A 17,087-nucleotide genomic window follows, 5' to 3' on the forward strand; every position below is an offset into this window, starting at 1 on the left:
AGAGGTCAAAATCTGAGATGATGATAATAATCCCACAGGAAGGTTTCAATTCCTCCCAGGGATGGCACTCCTAGTGATTTTGATATTCCAATAGTCCCCACCTCTTAAAGGTCCTTCTACTTCACTGAGAACCAAGGCTCCAACATATGAACCTAATGAGAACAAACCATATCCAAATCATGACATCTAGATAGGAAATGTAGACTTTTTCCTTCCACTCTAGTTTATTTACTCTCTGTTCTTCTAGTGTACACTGTCAGTGGATTTTTCTGTGACAGTCACTATCATTGTTCTTCTGTTAGTCAAAATGGTGATGTTCTTTCAGCAATGAATTGCTATTGGTCCTTGTGGTCTCCTGTGTTTCCATGTGAATGTTGGATTATTTATTTGGTCTAGTTTGTGAAAAATGTCATTGAAATTATGGTGGAAATTGCGTTGAATCTATATACTGCTTTTTGCTAACATAACCATTTCCACAACATGTTCACACTCATGGAGGTCCTAGGTTATCATGCCTGCATATATGTAGGGGGTGAGTATGGAAATAGCTGAGACTAGTACAGAAACCCTAATGGGGGAAGAAGATATGTTGGCAAGTGGGTAAGGGCAAAAGAATGCACATGAAAAGAATGTGGAAAATGGGTTGTTTATGAATGAATAGATTGAAGGTGTAGTCAGAGGTTTTCTGTGTCCTACCTGGCCCTCAGTCAGGACAAATCTCTCTCACCCACCAATCCTGCAGCCACTTAGACCCAAGTAAACACACAGAGGCTTATATTAATTAAAACTGCTTGGCCATTAGCTCAGGCCTACCACTGACTAGCTCTTAATTTAAACTCAGTCCATTTCTGTTCATCTATATGTTGCCATGTGTTCAGTGGCTTTACCTGTGTGCCATTACATGCTGCTCCCTGGATGGTGGGCTGGAGTCTACTCCACAGTTCTGTTTTTCCTCTCCAGAATTCTCCTTGTCTGCTTATTTTACCTATATGTCCTGCCTGGCTACTGGCCAATCAGCGTTTTATTTATCAACCAATCAGAGCAATACATTCACAGCGTACAGAACATCCCACAGCATGAGGGGAGGTTGGGGGATGGAAGAGAAGATGGGGAAAGAGAATCAATAAAAACTGATACCATGTATGCTAATTTGAAAAATAAAAAGGACTTAATGCTAAAAAAATTCAGCACTTTCAAGATCTTCTAAGACTTACCTGTATGAAATCTTTGTAAAATCAAATGAACTATCATATGTGTTGCAAGTGCTCCAATGGAGAGATGAAGAGGCTTCAAAAGCTAAGAAAGATTTAATTGATGAATGTCAGACTAGGCACCCACCATTTAAATTCACAATATCTGGATGGATTTTCCCATTGAGCCATGCCACTGGGCTAGAAAACCTGAATCTGCTTCCATTGTTGTGTGACCCTGTATAAACTAAAATCCTGTTTGGTAAACTAGTTAGTCATTCATAGAGGCAAGAATACTATATCCTTATTTCACTAATTGCATTATATATTTGGTAGAACAATTTACTCACCAAGGATAATGAGAAAATGAACTTGAAAATCGCTTTGTCTGACATAGAATAGAAGCTGTTAAGCACTGTGTGATTTGGACAACTCTTTAAGGAAGTCAGTTATTTACTTAGCAGGAAATTGCTGCTTCCTGTTAGGCAACCAATGGGAACCATGGTCTAGTTCAGCACACTTACCTCTAACAAGGGCAACCCTGACTCTCTCCAGGGGAAGCCTATGTGTCATCATGTGAAGTGGAATGTCCCTCACAAGCGCATGTATTTGCACACTCTGTCTCCTGCAGATTGTCCTATTGTAAAAGAAAGTGTAACCTTTAGAAAGTAGGATCTAACTGGAGCAGTGGCTCACTGTGGAGCAAGCCTTGAATTTTATAACCAGTCCCACCTCCTGCCAAGTCTTTGTTTCCTGATTCACACGTCTGGGTGTGAATAAAAAAGCAGACTCCAGCTTCTGTGTCCAAGCCTTGAACTGTTCTTAGAAGTTGGGCCTTCCCTGCCTTGATGGACTGTACCCTTAAGCTGTGAGCCAGCATAAACCCCTCCTGCCCTAGTTGTGTCTGGCCTGGCATTCATAGTGGTGACAGAAGTAGCTAATGTTCTCTGCAAACTTTGTTTCAATCATGTTGCCAAGGTGTCTATCTCTGTATTCCATCAATGAGAGATAGAATACAATGTTGCATCCCTAACTCTTTTTCATTAGAGTACATGAGGAAACTTTATTACGTCATGATTGAACTGGAGGCTGTGTTTAAATCCTCATGCTGCCACAAGTTCTTTCTGTGACTATGAATACATTGTTCAGCAACTCAGTGCTATTTTAGGGCCCTTTCTATAAGTGGGCAATGGTAATAATAGTGTGAAATCTGATTATGTAACAGACTGGGGTCTGTTATATAGCTTTACTCACTGAAGTCAGATAATAAAGAAATAAAACAATCACAATATTTAATTGAGTGCAATTATCATAAAACCTGGTTTATTAAGCAATTATTTTCTTTGATTCCATAACAATCACTGATGGCAATTTGAAGTCTGAAAAGTAGAAATGTATAGCCTTCTACCAACATCTTAATACAGCAAACAGTTTAATTCCAAGGGGTAACCATGGCAGGGAACAGGATACTTAGCAATCAAAAACCTTTTTTTTTCTTACCTCAGGATGGGTCTGAAGTCTTTTTACATTATTTTTTATAATTTACTATGAACAAAGAAAAAGCACAATGAATCTAATTGGTTATGTTTACCTATTTTGAAAGCAGAAACTGAAACATTTTCTCAGGACTCACTCAAGAGAACAGTGGATTAATGCTACAAATGTAAAACATCATCCTTTGGAGCAATTTCAGTGCTTCCTTGTCTGCCAGGATTGTCACCATGAATGCTACTTCACTGAAAAGTGTTTGCACCTCATTTAGGTATTTATGAATCACTTTGTACAACACTGTGCACAAGGCAGGCTGGAACATCAAGAGCGTCATGATTTTATTTTCTCCATGTATCTAGAACTTCCAGACACCTGCATTCCTATTTTTTTCACAGATATAAAAACATTGAATTTTCAAGAACTCTCTTCATGGATAGGTTAAAAAAAAAAGATTACTCGTTCTCCCAGTGTGCATTCTTAACGAAATATGTAGAAACAAAATACAAGAGCATCTCTTCCTCATTATTTTCTGTATAACATGGTACCTATTTCATAGCAGGTGCTAAGGGGAGTTAGCCCAGTGCAAATACACACTGAAATCTGCCAAAGTTGTTAACAGCCTCAGGGTGCAGGGTGTTAGACATGCAGCAGATGGAATTGCCTGGAGAAACATGGGCACAGAATTGCATGTTGAAGGGATTTTTAAAGTGTTTCCCTCAAACAGAACTAAACATGGTGCATAATGAAGTAAGTGGAACAGATTATTAGAGTTATTTTGGTAGTAATGACACAAACCATGAAGATGATGATGTGATCACTACAAAATATGTATCAGAGATTTTTGTCATAACAAAATGCTGTGCAGCCCTGGTGCTTTGTCAAATATTAAGTCACTGAGAATCATTTTATCTTCATGATTATTAACTTTGAAACCCTGATTATTTTATTTCTCTTGGCAGTCAAAATAAAGTGTTATGAGAAAGAGAGAGAGAGAGAGAGAGAGAGAGAGAGAGAGAGAGAGAGAGAGAGAGAGAGAGAAAAGAGAGAGAGAGTTAGAGTTATCATTATGTTTCACAAGATGACCTTGGAGTCATTATATGGCCCAGGATGACCCCAGATTAACTATGAGACTCTGAATGACCTCAGGGTCTCATGAGATACTGGATGACTTCAGGTTCATTCTGATGCCCTACCTGGTCATCAGCTCACAGTATTCCTGCCTTACCCTTTCCTATGATGAGATGACAGATGTGCCTTTCTCATTATGTTAGAATGAAGATATAGGTTTCTATATTAGGCTTTGTGTGACCTGTTTGGTGAGATGCCCATTCTTTATTTTCTATTTGGGGGCCTGGACCTACTATGATATTGTAGGAACTGTAGGAAATTAAATATGAGTCACCAGGATAATGCGTTTATTGATGATGAGATATCACTGGCACCAACCTGAGACATGAGGATGAAAGACTGGGTGTGTGAAGATGCTCTTACACTGGAGGAAAACAGGGATCCAAGTGGAAATGAAGAATTATTTGTTGAAGAAAAAGGTTTGTGTTACATTTTAATGTGAGAGAAAGAAGAAGCAGGTGCCTTGTTCTTGTAAGTCTGTACAGTGCTAACTGGAATAGATATGGATCAACTTACATTTTTTGTGTAACCTCTACCTCCGTAAGAGTTACCCACTCTTAATTCTGTCTGTGTACTCAAGTCTTGTTTCTGTGCTTTTCTTCCTTTCAAAGGAACTAAAACATGAAAAGCTTGCATTTGTTTACATATCTAAGTTGCTACTTATACTCACAGCAGACACTGAGCCTCTACCTCCCTGTCTCTTACCAATTGCCACAGTGAATTTCTATTTCTTTTTGCATCAGTGTGGAGCACACTGAAGAACACTGAATATGTGTGACATTCCTTTACAGTCTCCGACTTTACATCTTATTTAAATTACCATTGAGTTTTGTTTATTATGTTTTTTTTAATCTAACCATCAGATTTAACTGATCCCCTATGTGTTTGTGATAGGATGTTATTTTTTCTCCCCCATGCTTTGTGTACAATTAAACAATGAGGAGTGCTAGATCTGTTCCTGTAGGCTCAGCTTTCTCTTGAGCTCCAAATGTATGTGTCCAAGTGACGGCAAGGACAATTGACCCAGCGAAGCTCTAGCTTCTTCAAACTGCCCTGGCAAATTCTAAGAATGATTTACCTAAATTAACAGCATCACCACCCTCATTGGAGAAATTATTTTATTTCATGTCTTCCAAATTGCTTAGTATAAAACAATGTCCTAGTTTCAAATCTTTCAAATTGCTGTCAAATTCATCTTCACAAGTTTGTCAAATGTTCGTGTTTATTTACACCATAAACCTGTGATCTGGTAGATGGCATGTTCATCCATTGTGGTACTTGTGGTTTATCCTGTATAGGATGGACATTCTTCCTCGGAAGAAGGCCTTGATTATCTCTGAGAAAGCAGAGAGCTAGTACTTATGAGCTTATAGCTTATGCATTTTTTATTTCTACTAAAATTATTTGTTCTTGTGTTGCCAACAATCAATGAAACAATGGTACATTTCCATTAACTTCAAACAAAAGGAACCTAGAAACAAAGGTAGTAACTTCTAGAAGAAAAATGTAATCACTTCAAGATAATAGTTTCTATTGAACAAGGGGCCTTAAAAATTCCACATTTCTGTGTATTTATCACCAGCTTACACAACTTATAAAGAATGATTACTAAAGAAAAAATAAACAGAACATTCTGAGTAATAATAGGATATTACAACATGTAACATCACTTCTAACACCTTCATGAGCAAGATGAACACATTTAATAAAATTTATGTTTCTAGAAAAATGCATACAATTTTAGGAGATTTGTATTTTTCAAATGCATGTGGATGTTTTATAAAATTGACCAAATTGGGGGCTATAAAACTAACCTCATTATACTTCAGAAAATTGGCTAGTGTGTAGTTTATATAAAAATTAACTTATGCTGAAAAGCTCTCCCAATACAGAGAAGATTTAAAACACCAACCTGAAATTATATAGAGATACATACAAAGTTAAATACAATATTCCAGGACATAAAAGCATTGTGAGAGAAAACCTGAGCTTTGTGCACATGGAGGTGGGACAGGGGAGGCAGAAGCACAATATAAGCATGTACCTCAAGAAGTTACAGAGAGCACATGCATTTAACCAAGACACACAAAAAAATGAAGATCAATATTAAATCCCAGGCAGTAACAAAATTAAATATGTTGCATTCTGTATTCTATCAGTTTTCAATTCTAGAGGACCTGCATAGCATGCTATGACATTCTGAGGGGATACAGTTCTGTAGCATCACTTGCTTCATCTGTGAGGCCTTGTATCCAGTCCTAAGCATTAACCAAACTAGTTATTTGAATAAACAGGAAAAGTGACAGAACTTGATACAGCCACCCAAATTTAAAACACAAATGTATGAAGGGGCAATTTTAGGAGTAAAACAGAGACTTTTGGGTCCCAAGGACAAAAGATGTTTGAAAGTTGCTAGATCTTTTCCATAAAGCCAATGAAATTTGGAATCAAATAAAATTTCATGAAAACACGGTACTGACAAGAAAAAATTACCCATCTTTAAAAAGGCATATGGTAATTAAAGTGACACTTTCATGGATGAGAAACCTTTAACCTTACACCTCAAGAAACAGTAATTTTAAAAAAGTGCTGAAATACAGCTAGCTACACCTTGAACAAATGCCAGACTGAGTGTAATGATTTGTTGCAAGATCAAGACAAAGTTGCTGGTATAAACTCACTGTACCCCATAGCTTAGTGCTGAGAGTACTGAGCAGGCAGTAACACAAAACAGACATGCATTTACATGAATAAATATCCCTGTATGCATTCGTACATGCATGCATACAGACAGACATGCTTTAAAGTTCAATGATTTGAATACTGAAGGCAAAACTTTCATTATTTGCCTATAATATAACAATGCAGGTGATAAATTCAAAAGACTATGTGCATTTTTAAAAATCTTAGCATATGGAGCCTGAGAGATAGCTGAGTGGCTAAGAGCACGTTCTGCTTTTGTAGAGGTCCTGAGTTGAGTTCCAGCACCCATATCAGGGAATTTACAACTGCCTATAACTCTTGTTCCAAAGAATTTGACACCCTCTTATTGCCTATGAAAACATGCATATACCTAAATAAAAATACAATGATATTCTGCTATACTTATAGACTGGTGCCTATCCCAATAGTCATCAGAGAGGTTCATTCAGCAGCGGTGGTAACAGATGCAGAGACCCACAGTCGAGCATTAGGCTGAGCTCAGGGAATCCTGCTGAAGAGAGAGGAAGGATTGTAGGAGCCAGAGAGGTCAAGGATATCACAAGAAAACCCACAGACTCAACTAACCTGGGCTCATAGGAGACTGAAACAACAGCCAGGGAGCCTGCATGGGACTGACCTAGACCCTCTGCATATGTGGGACAGTTGTGTAGCTTGGTCTTTTTGTGGAACTCCTAACCATGGGAGCAAGGGCTGTCTCTGACTTCTCTTCTGGCTTTTGGGAACCTTTTCCTCATGTTGGGGTGCCTTGCACAGTCCTAATACAAGGAGCAGTTCCTCTAACTGCAATGTGATATGCCATGTTTTGTTAATAACCATAGAAGCCCTTCCGTTTACTGAATAGAAATGAAGGAGTAGTAGATGGGGAGGGGGAGGCAGAAGGGGTGTGGTTGGGAGGAGAGGAGGGAGGGCAAACTGTGGTTGGGATGTAAAAACGAATGAACAGCTGGGCGGTGGTGGAGCATGCCTTTAATCCCAGCTCTCGGAAGGTAGAGGCAGGCAGATCTCTGTGAGTTTGAGGCCAGCCTGATCCACAAAGCAAGTTCCAGGAAAGGCACAAAACTACACAGAGAAACCCTGTCTCGAAAAAAAAAAAAAAAATGAACAAACAAATAAATGTTAAAAGTAAAACTTTAATACATGATTTTATCATGGTCACTCAGTATAATAAAAAATTAATAGCATTTTATGTATCAATGAGAAACAGAAAATAAAAATGTCATGGCTGATGACATGATACTTCACATGGGAGTGAATATATTGAAAACCATAAAGACCATATAGAACATTCTACTACATTCCTGGGATACATTGAGTGATCAGCAGTGATAGGCAAGTCATGGAGAAATACTAGAAGTCATATGCCTGGCAAGAGCTTAACGATCTGCTCCACATACCTAAATAACACAAACAACAATGATCAGAAAATCTGAGTCAAAACTATATTTGAGCATGCATTTCTTTAAGGAATATATGCAAATAAATATAAAATCGTTCATTATCACTTTTCTTTAGATCAATGTAGAATGCAAACAATGATGGGCTGTTATGCACACTGTAATATATATATATATATATATATATATATATATAATATACACATTTTTAAAAAGACACAAGTGCTAGCTAAAGTATTAGAAATAGCACCACTTATAAATTGCTTGTGAAAATTTAAAACGTGCAATTACTGTAGAAAAGTTTCCATGTCCTCAAATAGTTAAATTTTATTCATAAGCTTATACTCAAGGGGATTGAAATTCTGAACATATAGAAAACTTATTCATAGCTGCTATATTCATAACAGCTCCAGAGCAAAAACCATCAAAATGCCCTCTTCTAATGAATGGATAAGCGAACAGGCAGTAATAGTCAGTGGGATATTATTTAACCATAAAAAGAAACGAAGTGTCGCTGCATGCTGCCATTGACAGATCATGTAAGACTTTTGCCATGGAGTGAGGCCAGACACAAAGCCCAGGGAATCTTAGAGGCTGTAATAGAGGGAGAGGCAGGAGTCTACTTCTAATCAGTTCATTTTCTTTTAACGTTTGAAGAACATTGTGGAATTTATAGTGACCCGTGCACAACATTGTAACCATACTACAAACAACTTATTTGAATAGTGAATTTTATAGTATATAAATTATATCACAATAAAAAAATTACATATCCTTGATGAAGAAAATTGCAAAAAAAAATTAAGTCTGGTTTTATTAAATGTGAAGATATTTCAAAATTACATTTTGTAAGATGGTATAATACAGTACAGAGGTCAAGTGGGATGCATCGAGGTCTAGGAACAGAGCACAGCATTCCTGGACATTTTTTATTTTTTTATTTTTAGGACAAATTAACATTTTTTTTTCTTTTGGAATGGTAAAAGTTACGTCATTTAATTTTTTTTTAATTTATTTTGCAATACAATTCAGTTCTACATATCAGCCACGGATTCCCTTGTTCTCCCCCCTCCCGTCCCCCTCACCTTCCCCCCAACCCCCCCCATTCCCATCTACTCCAGGGCAAAGCCTTCTCCACAGCCACAGACTGAGGTCAACCTGGTAGACTCAGTCCAGGTAGGTCTAGTCCCCTCCTCCCAGGCCGAGCCAAACAATCCTGCATAGGCCCCAGGTTTCAAACAGCCAACTCATGCAATGAGCACAAGATCTGGTCCCACTGCCTGGATGCCTCCCAAACAGATCAAGCCAATCAACTGTCTTACCCATTCGGAGGGCCTGATCCAGTGGGGACCCCTCAGGCATTGGTTCATAATTCATGTGTTTCCATTCATTTGGCTATTTGTCCCTGTGCTTTATCCAACCTTGGTCTCAACAATTCTCGCTCATATAAATCCTCCTCATTCTCGCTAATTGGACTCCCAGAGATCCACCCAGGGCCTTGTCATGGATCTCTGCATCCAGATCCCTCAGTAGTTGGATGAGGTTTCTAGCACAACAATAAGGGTGTTTGGCCATCCCATCACCAGAGTAGGTCAGTTTGGGCTGTCTCTCGACCATTGCCAGCAGTCTGTTGTGTGGGTGTCTTTGTGGATTTCTGTGGGCCTCTCTAGCACTTTGCTTCTTCCTATTCTCATGTGGTCTTCATTTACCATGGTCTCCTATTCCTTGTTCTCTCTCTCTGTTGTTGATCCAGCTGGGATCTCCCGCTCCCCCAAGCTCTCTTTCCCTCAACCCTCGCCTTTCATTACCCCCACTCATGTCCAGGCTGTTCATGTAGATCTCATTCCATTTCTCTGTCATTGGGCGATCCCTGTGTCTTTCTTGGGGTCCTGTTTTCCAGGTAGCCTCCCTGGTGATGTGAGTAGCAGACAAGTCATCCTTGTTTCATGTCTAGTATCCTGCTATGAGTGAGTACATACCATGTTTGTCTTTCTGAGTCTGGGTTACCTCACTCAGGATGATTTTTTCTAGATCCATCCATTTGTCTGCAAACCTCATGATGTCATTGTTTTTCTCTGCTGAGTAGTATTCCATTGTGTATATGTACCACATTTTGTTTATCCATTCTTCAGTTGAAGGGCATCTAGGTTGTTTCCATGTTCTGGCTATTACAAACAATGCTGATATGAACATAGCTGAACAAGTGCTCTTATGGTGTGGTTGAGCATTCCTTGGGTATATGCCCAAGAGTGGAATAGCTGGATCTTGGGGGAGATGGATTCCCAATTTTCTAAGAAAGCGCCATATTGATTTCCAAAGTGGTTGTACAAGCTTGCATTCCCACCAGCAGTGGAGGAGAGTTCCCCTAGCTCCACATCCTCTCCAGCATAAGGTGTCTTCAGTGTTTTTGATCTTAGCCATTCTGACAGGCGTAAGGTGGTATCTCAGAGTTGTTTTGATTTGCATTTCCCTGATGATTAGGGATGTTGAGCAATTCCTTAAATGTCTTTCAGCCATTTGAGTTTCCTCTGTTGAGAATTCTCTGTTTAGTTCTATAGCCCATTTCTTAATTGGACTGTTGGGCATTTTGATGTCTAATTTCTTGAGTTCCTAATATATTCTGGATATCAGTCCTCTGTCAGATGTGGGGTTGGTGAAGATCTTTTCCCATTCTGTAGGCTGTCGCTTTGCCTTGTTGACCGTATCCTTTGCTCTACAAAAGCTTCTCAGTTTCAAGAGGTCCCATTGATTGATTGTTTCTCTCAGAGTCTGTGCTACTGGTGTTCTATTTAGGAAGTGGTCTCCTATGCCAATGCGTTCAAGACTACTTCCTACTTTCTCTTCTAGCAGGTTCAGAGTAGCTGGATTTATGTTGAGGTCCTTGATCCACTTGGACTTAAGTTTTGGGCACGGTGATAGATATGGATCTATTTGCAGCCTTCTACATGTTGATATCCAGTTTTGCCAGCACCATTTGTTGAAGATGCTTTCTTTTTTCCATTGTACACTTTTGGCTTCTTTGTCAAAAATTATATGTTCATAAGTGTGCGGATTAATGTCAGGGTCTTCAATTCGATTCCATTGGTCCACATGTCGGTTTTTATGCCAGTACCAAGCTGTTTTTATTACTGTAGCTCTATAGTAGAGCTTGAAGTCAGGGATCGTGATGCCTCCAGAAGTTGTGTTATTGTACAGGATTCCTTTGGCTATCCTGGGTTTTTTGTTTTTCCATATGAAGTTGAGTATTATTCTTTCCAGGTCTGTGAAGAATTGTGTTGGTATTTTGATGGGGATTGCATTGAATCTGTAGATTGCTTTTGGTACGATTGCCATTTTTACTATGTTAGTCCTGCCTATCCATGAGCATGGGAGATCTTTCCATTCTCTGACATCTTCTTCAATTTCTTTTTTCAGGGACTTAAAGTTCTTGTCATATAGGTCCTTCACTTGCTTGGTTAGTGTTACCCCAAGATATTTTATGTCATTTGTGGCTATAGTAAAGGGTGATGTATCTCTGATTTCCTTCTCTGCTTCTTTGTCCATTGTATATAGGAGGGCTACTGATTTTTTTGAGTTGATCTTGTATCCTGCTATGTTGCTGAAGGTGTTTATAAGCTGTATCAGATCCTTGGTGGAATCTTTGGGGTCGCTCAAGTATATTATCATGTCATCTGCAAATAGAAAGCTTGACTTCTTCCTTTCCAATTTGTATTCCCTTAATCTCCTTATGTTGTCTTATTGCTCTGGCTAGAACTTCAAGTACTATATTGAATAAGTATGGGGAGAGCAGGCAGCCTTGCCTCGTTTTTGATTTTAGTGGAATTGCTTTGAGTTTCTCTCCATTTAATTTGATGTTGGCTGTTGGCTTGCTATAAATTGCCTTTATTATGTTTAGGTATGTTCCCTGTATTCCTGATCGCTCCAATACCTTTATCATGAAGGGGTGTTGGATTTTGTCAAATGCCTTTTCTGCATCCAGTGAGATGATCATATGGTTTTTTCCTTTGAGTTTGTTTATATGGTGTATTACATTGAGAGACTTTCGTATGTTGAACCACCCTTGCATCCCTGGAATGAATCCTACTTGATCATGGTGGATAATTGTTTTGATGTGTTCTTGGAGTCTGTTTGCCAGTATTTTATTGAGTATTTTTGCATCAATGTTCATGAGGGAGATCGGTCTGTAGTTCTCTTTCTTTGTTGTATCCTTGTTTGGTTTAGGAATTAGGGTAATTGTAGCCTCGTAGAAGGAGTTTGGTAATGTTCTTTCTGTTTCTATTGTGTGGAACAATTTAGAGAGTATTGGTATAAACTCTTCTTTGAAGATCTGGTAGAATTCTGTGCTGAAACCATCTGGTCCTGGGCTTTTTTTGGTTGGGAGACTTTTAATGACTGTTTCTATTTCGTTAGGGGTTATTGGACTATTTAAATAGTTTATCTGGTCTTGATTTAACTTAGGTATGTGGTACCTATCCAGAAAGTTATCCATTTCTTTTAGGTTTTCCAGTTTTGTCGAATAGAGGTTTTTGAAGTATGACCTGATGATTCTCTGGATTTCCTCAATGTCTGTTGTTATGTCCCCCTTTTCATTTCTGATTTTGTTGATTTGGATGCTCTCTCTCTGTCTTTTGGTTAGTTTGGATAAGGGCTTGTCTATCTTGTTGATTTTCTCAAAGAACCAACTCTTTGTTTCATTAATTTTTTGTATTGTTCTCTTTGTTTCTATTTTATTGATTTCAGCGCTCACTTTGATAATTTCCTGGCATCTATTTTTCCTGGGAGACTGTGCTTCTTCTTGTTCTAGAGCTTTCAGGTGTGCTGTTAAGTCTCTAGTGTGAGATTTCTCCAACTTATTTATGTGGGCATTTAGTGCTATGAATTTCCCTCTTAGTACTGCTTTCATAGTGTCCCATAAATTTGGATATGTGGTGTCTTCATTTTCATTGATCTCTAGGAAGTCTTTAATTTCTTTCTTTATTTCTTCCTTAACCCATTGGTGATTCAGTTGGGTATTATTCAGTTTCCATGAGATTGTAGGTTTTCTGTAGTTTTTGTTGTTGTTGAAATCCAACTTTAGACCATGGTGGTCTGATAGAACACAGGAGGTTATTCCAATTGTTTTGTATCTGTTTAGATTTGTTTTGTGGCCAAGTATGTGGTCAATTTTAGAGAAGATTCCATGGGGTGCTGAGAAGAAGGTATATTCTTTTTTGTTAGGATGGAATGTTCTGTAGATATCGATTAAGTCCATTTGAGTCATGACATCAGTTAAGTCCTTTATTTCTCTGTTAAGTTTCAATTTGGGAGATCTGTCCAGTGGTGAAAGTGGGGTGTTGAGGTCTCCCACTATTAATGTGTGGGGTTTTATATGTGATTTAAGCTTTAGTAATGTTTCTTTTACATATGTGGGTGCCCTTGTGTTTGGGGCATAAATATTCAGAATTGAGACTTCATCTTGGTGGATCTTTCCTGTGATGAGTATGTAATGCCCTTCTTGATCTCTTTTGATTGATTTTAGTTTGAAGTCTATTTTGCTGGATATCAGGATGGCTACACCCGCTTGTTTCTTAAGACCGTTTGATTGGAAAGTCTTATCCCAGCCTTTTATTTTTAGGTAGTGTCTATCTTTGAATTTGAGATGTGTTTCTTGTATGCAGCAGAAAGATGGGTCCTGCTTTCGTATCCATTCTGTAAGCCTATGTCTTTTTATAGGTGAATTAAGTCCATTGATATTGAGGGAAATTAATGACCAGTGATTGTTCATTCCTGTTATTTTTTGGTGGTGATGTGTGGGTACTTCTATATGTTGGGGTTTACTGCTGTGGCTTTATCTGTTGCCTGTGTTTTCGAGGGTGTATCTGACTTCCTTAGGTTGGAATTTTCCTTCTAGTGCTTTCTGTAGGGCTGGGTTTGTGGATAAGTATTGTTTAAATATGGCTTTGTCATGGAATGTCTTGTTCACTCCATCTATGGTGATTGAAAGTTTTGCTGGGTATATTAGTCTAGGCTGACATCCATGGTCTCTTAGTGTCTGCATTACATCTGTCCAGGTTCTTCTGGCTTTCAAAGTCTCCATTGAGAAATCGGGTGTTATTCTGATGGGTTTGCCTTTATATGTCACTTGGCCTTTTTCCTTTGCTGCTCTTAATATTCTTTCTTTATTCTGTACGTTTAGTTGTTTAACTATTATGTGGCAAGGGGAATTTTTTTGGGGGTCTAGTCTGTTTGGTGTTCTAAAAGCTTCTTGTATCTTCATAGGCATTTCCTTCTTTAAGTTGGGAAAGTTTTCTTCTATGATCTTGTTGAATATATTTTCTGTGCCCTTGAGTTGGTATTCTTCTCCTTCTTCGACCCCTATTATTCTTAGGTTTGGTCTTTTCATGGTGTCCCAAATTTCTTGGACATTTTGGTTCATGACTTTGTTGGCTTTAGTGTTTTCTTTGACTGATGAATGTATTTCTTCTACTGTATCTTCAACGCTAGAGATCCTCTCTTCCATCTCTTGCATTCTGTTGATTATACTTGCATCTGAAGTTCCCAATCGTTTTCTCACATTTTCTATTTCTAGCATTCCCTCTGTTTGTGTCTTCTTCATTTTTTCTATTTCCCTTTTCAGGTCTTGGACTGTTTCCTTCATTTGTTTCATTGATTTTTCTTGATTTTCTCTCAGTACTTTATTGTTTTCTTCCAGGACTTTATTGATTTCTTCTAATTTGTTTGCCCTTTCCTCTAGTTGTTTACAGCGTTCTTCACATTTTTTTGTCTTTTCCTCTACACAAGCCTCTAGCTTCTTCATGATGTCATTCATAAGGCTGTTTTCTTCTGCTTCGTCCAATTTCTGATGTTCAGGTCTAGGTGTTGGAGGAGGGCTAGGGCCTGGTGATGCTGTATTGTTATTCATTTTGTTGTATATGTTTCTGCCTTGACGTCTGCCCATCTCCTTGTGGTTCGTTCTTGGCCTTATCCGCACACTTGGTTCAGACAGACCAGTGTTCCAAAAGGGAAGTCCGGAGCAAGATGGGAGCTGGGGGCCGGCCTCTAAGTCTCAGGAAGAGGCTTGGGGCTCAGGCGGATGGGCGTGGGGGCAGGGCGTGGAGACTGCAGGGTCTGCCAGGGGTCTTGGAGAAGGGGATCCTTCCCGGTGGGACTAGCAGGGAACCTGCCCTGTGGCCAGAACCTGGGGCCAAGTTGGGCAGGTCTTCCCTGGAGTGGCTGGTGCCCAGGGATCCAAATTAACATTTTGAGTGGCATTTTGAGTGAATTTTGTTGAGCCAAATAGAAAATAATGAAACTTCACCACAACTCACACTGTTCAAAGGATCGATGTCAGGTAGACTGGGTTGTGTAGCAAGGAGAAAGAATTATCATGTTTTGTATTTTTTCTTGTAGAAGAAAATAGGGAAGACTCTATGTGATTATTTTATGCTACAATACTAAAAGAAATTCAAAGAAAAAGATGGTTCAATACTTTGACACTAAGTGTTGATATGATGAGTAACAGAGTAAGCCATGGTGTGGGGCACAGAATTTAAGACATAAAACCAATAGAGGCTTCAATTGTAGAATACACATCTACAAGTCAATGAGACAAAGCAGGAAATAGGAAAAATTGAAAAGTACTTTTTCAATTAAACAAGTACTCATGATTAACAAATTTATGAAAATCTGCTGTAACAGCAAGGAAATGTAAACTAAAAATACTCATTCCAACTGACAACTAAAATCAAGCACAAGAAGGCACTGGTCTGGTTCCCAGGGACAATTCTCCTCTTTCATTGGGACCTTGTCAACAGGATAATGTTGTCCTGTCTCATGCTTCTCCTCCTGGGGAATGTCTAACAGGAATGCACAATAAAAGCATGCTGCTTGGGGCTGGAGGGGTGGCTTGAGAGTATTGACTACTCTTCCAGAGGTCCTGAGTTCAATTTCCAGCAACCACATGGTGGCTCACAATCATCTGTAATGAGATCTGGTGCTGTCTTCTGGTGTGCAGGCATAAATGCAAACAGAACACTATTCACATAATAAATAAATCTAAAACAAAAAAAGAAACAAACAAACAAACAAAATACTGCTTCAGAATAGTTCACAAAGAAAGCCGAAATAATCCATACTTTTATCAACAGAGGGCAATTGTTGATAATCACTCATGGAACTATGACAGAGTTATGAAACTCAAGAGCAAAAGAACTAGCGGATCTCACTCACAGATATGTGAAGGCAAAGAGACTTAACCTTGGATTAACACTTTGGTTTCAGTCACATGAAGATAAAAACTAGGGCAAAAAAAAAATCTGCAAACACAAACCAACATATTATCTACGGTCTATGCAGTGTGTGTATTACTATGTTCAGTGACTTTATGTGATATAGTCTAAGTTTTGCCACTTCTTGACAATAAATAGTCTATTTGTTATGTGAAACTATGGTGGACTTGTGCATCTAATGCATTCAAATCCATCACGTGTTGTATCTGGTGGCACTATCACAGAGCCAGCCAAAGGCTTCTGTGTTGGCCTTTTTCTAGGTCTCATGGGAGGTGATCATGGATACTCACTGTGTGATTACTTGCATATATATATATATATATATATATATATATATATATATATATATAATGCATATATGTACATAGTACATATATATTAATCTATTGCAACTTAGAATTCACAAAAATAACTGATTTAAAATATGAGAACAAAATAAAAACAAGCTGACATTCTACAACCTTCTTGTGAGAAGCAGTATGATACAGGACATAGACTGTCCACTTTATACCATTAAAACCAGACTGGAGCCTTCAGTGGGCCCAGGTATAAAACAGAAGCCAGTGGGTTTTGAGAAAAGTCTCAATAGCTTCACTTTGGCGTTTGGTGGTTACCTTTTTAGCTATCTACATTAAAATAGTTATTCTGACAAAATAGAAATAATCTTATTTTATCTTTCTGATAAGACATAGACACATGTCCATCTGCACATATACAACCAGGCAAAACAGTGTTAACACCTTGTCACATATATTGTGCCCTCCATTCTCTTTCACAGATATGTTTTCTTAATATTCAATATCTAAACTCAAACTGATTTCCAAGGCAAAATGGAAAGGCTCCCATCAAATGTTTTAAAAATGAGCTCCTGTGTTTTGTAATAATAATGGCTG

The 17,087-nt window shown here is 38.5% G+C and overlaps 1 protein-coding gene across 42 annotated transcripts in view; it reads left to right on the forward strand.

Annotated features, from left to right (window-relative positions):
* Positions 1-17,087, forward strand: part of Ptprd (protein tyrosine phosphatase receptor type D) — a 2,293,154-nt gene that overhangs the window by 841,239 nt on the left and 1,434,828 nt on the right. The window lies entirely within an intron of this gene.

The sequence above is a fragment of the Peromyscus californicus genome, unplaced genomic scaffold, assembly GCF_007827085.1.
Source record: "Peromyscus californicus insignis strain IS unplaced genomic scaffold, ASM782708v3 Scaffold_5__1_contigs__length_169319896, whole genome shotgun sequence".
Taxonomy (NCBI): Eukaryota; Metazoa; Chordata; class Mammalia; order Rodentia; family Cricetidae; genus Peromyscus; species Peromyscus californicus.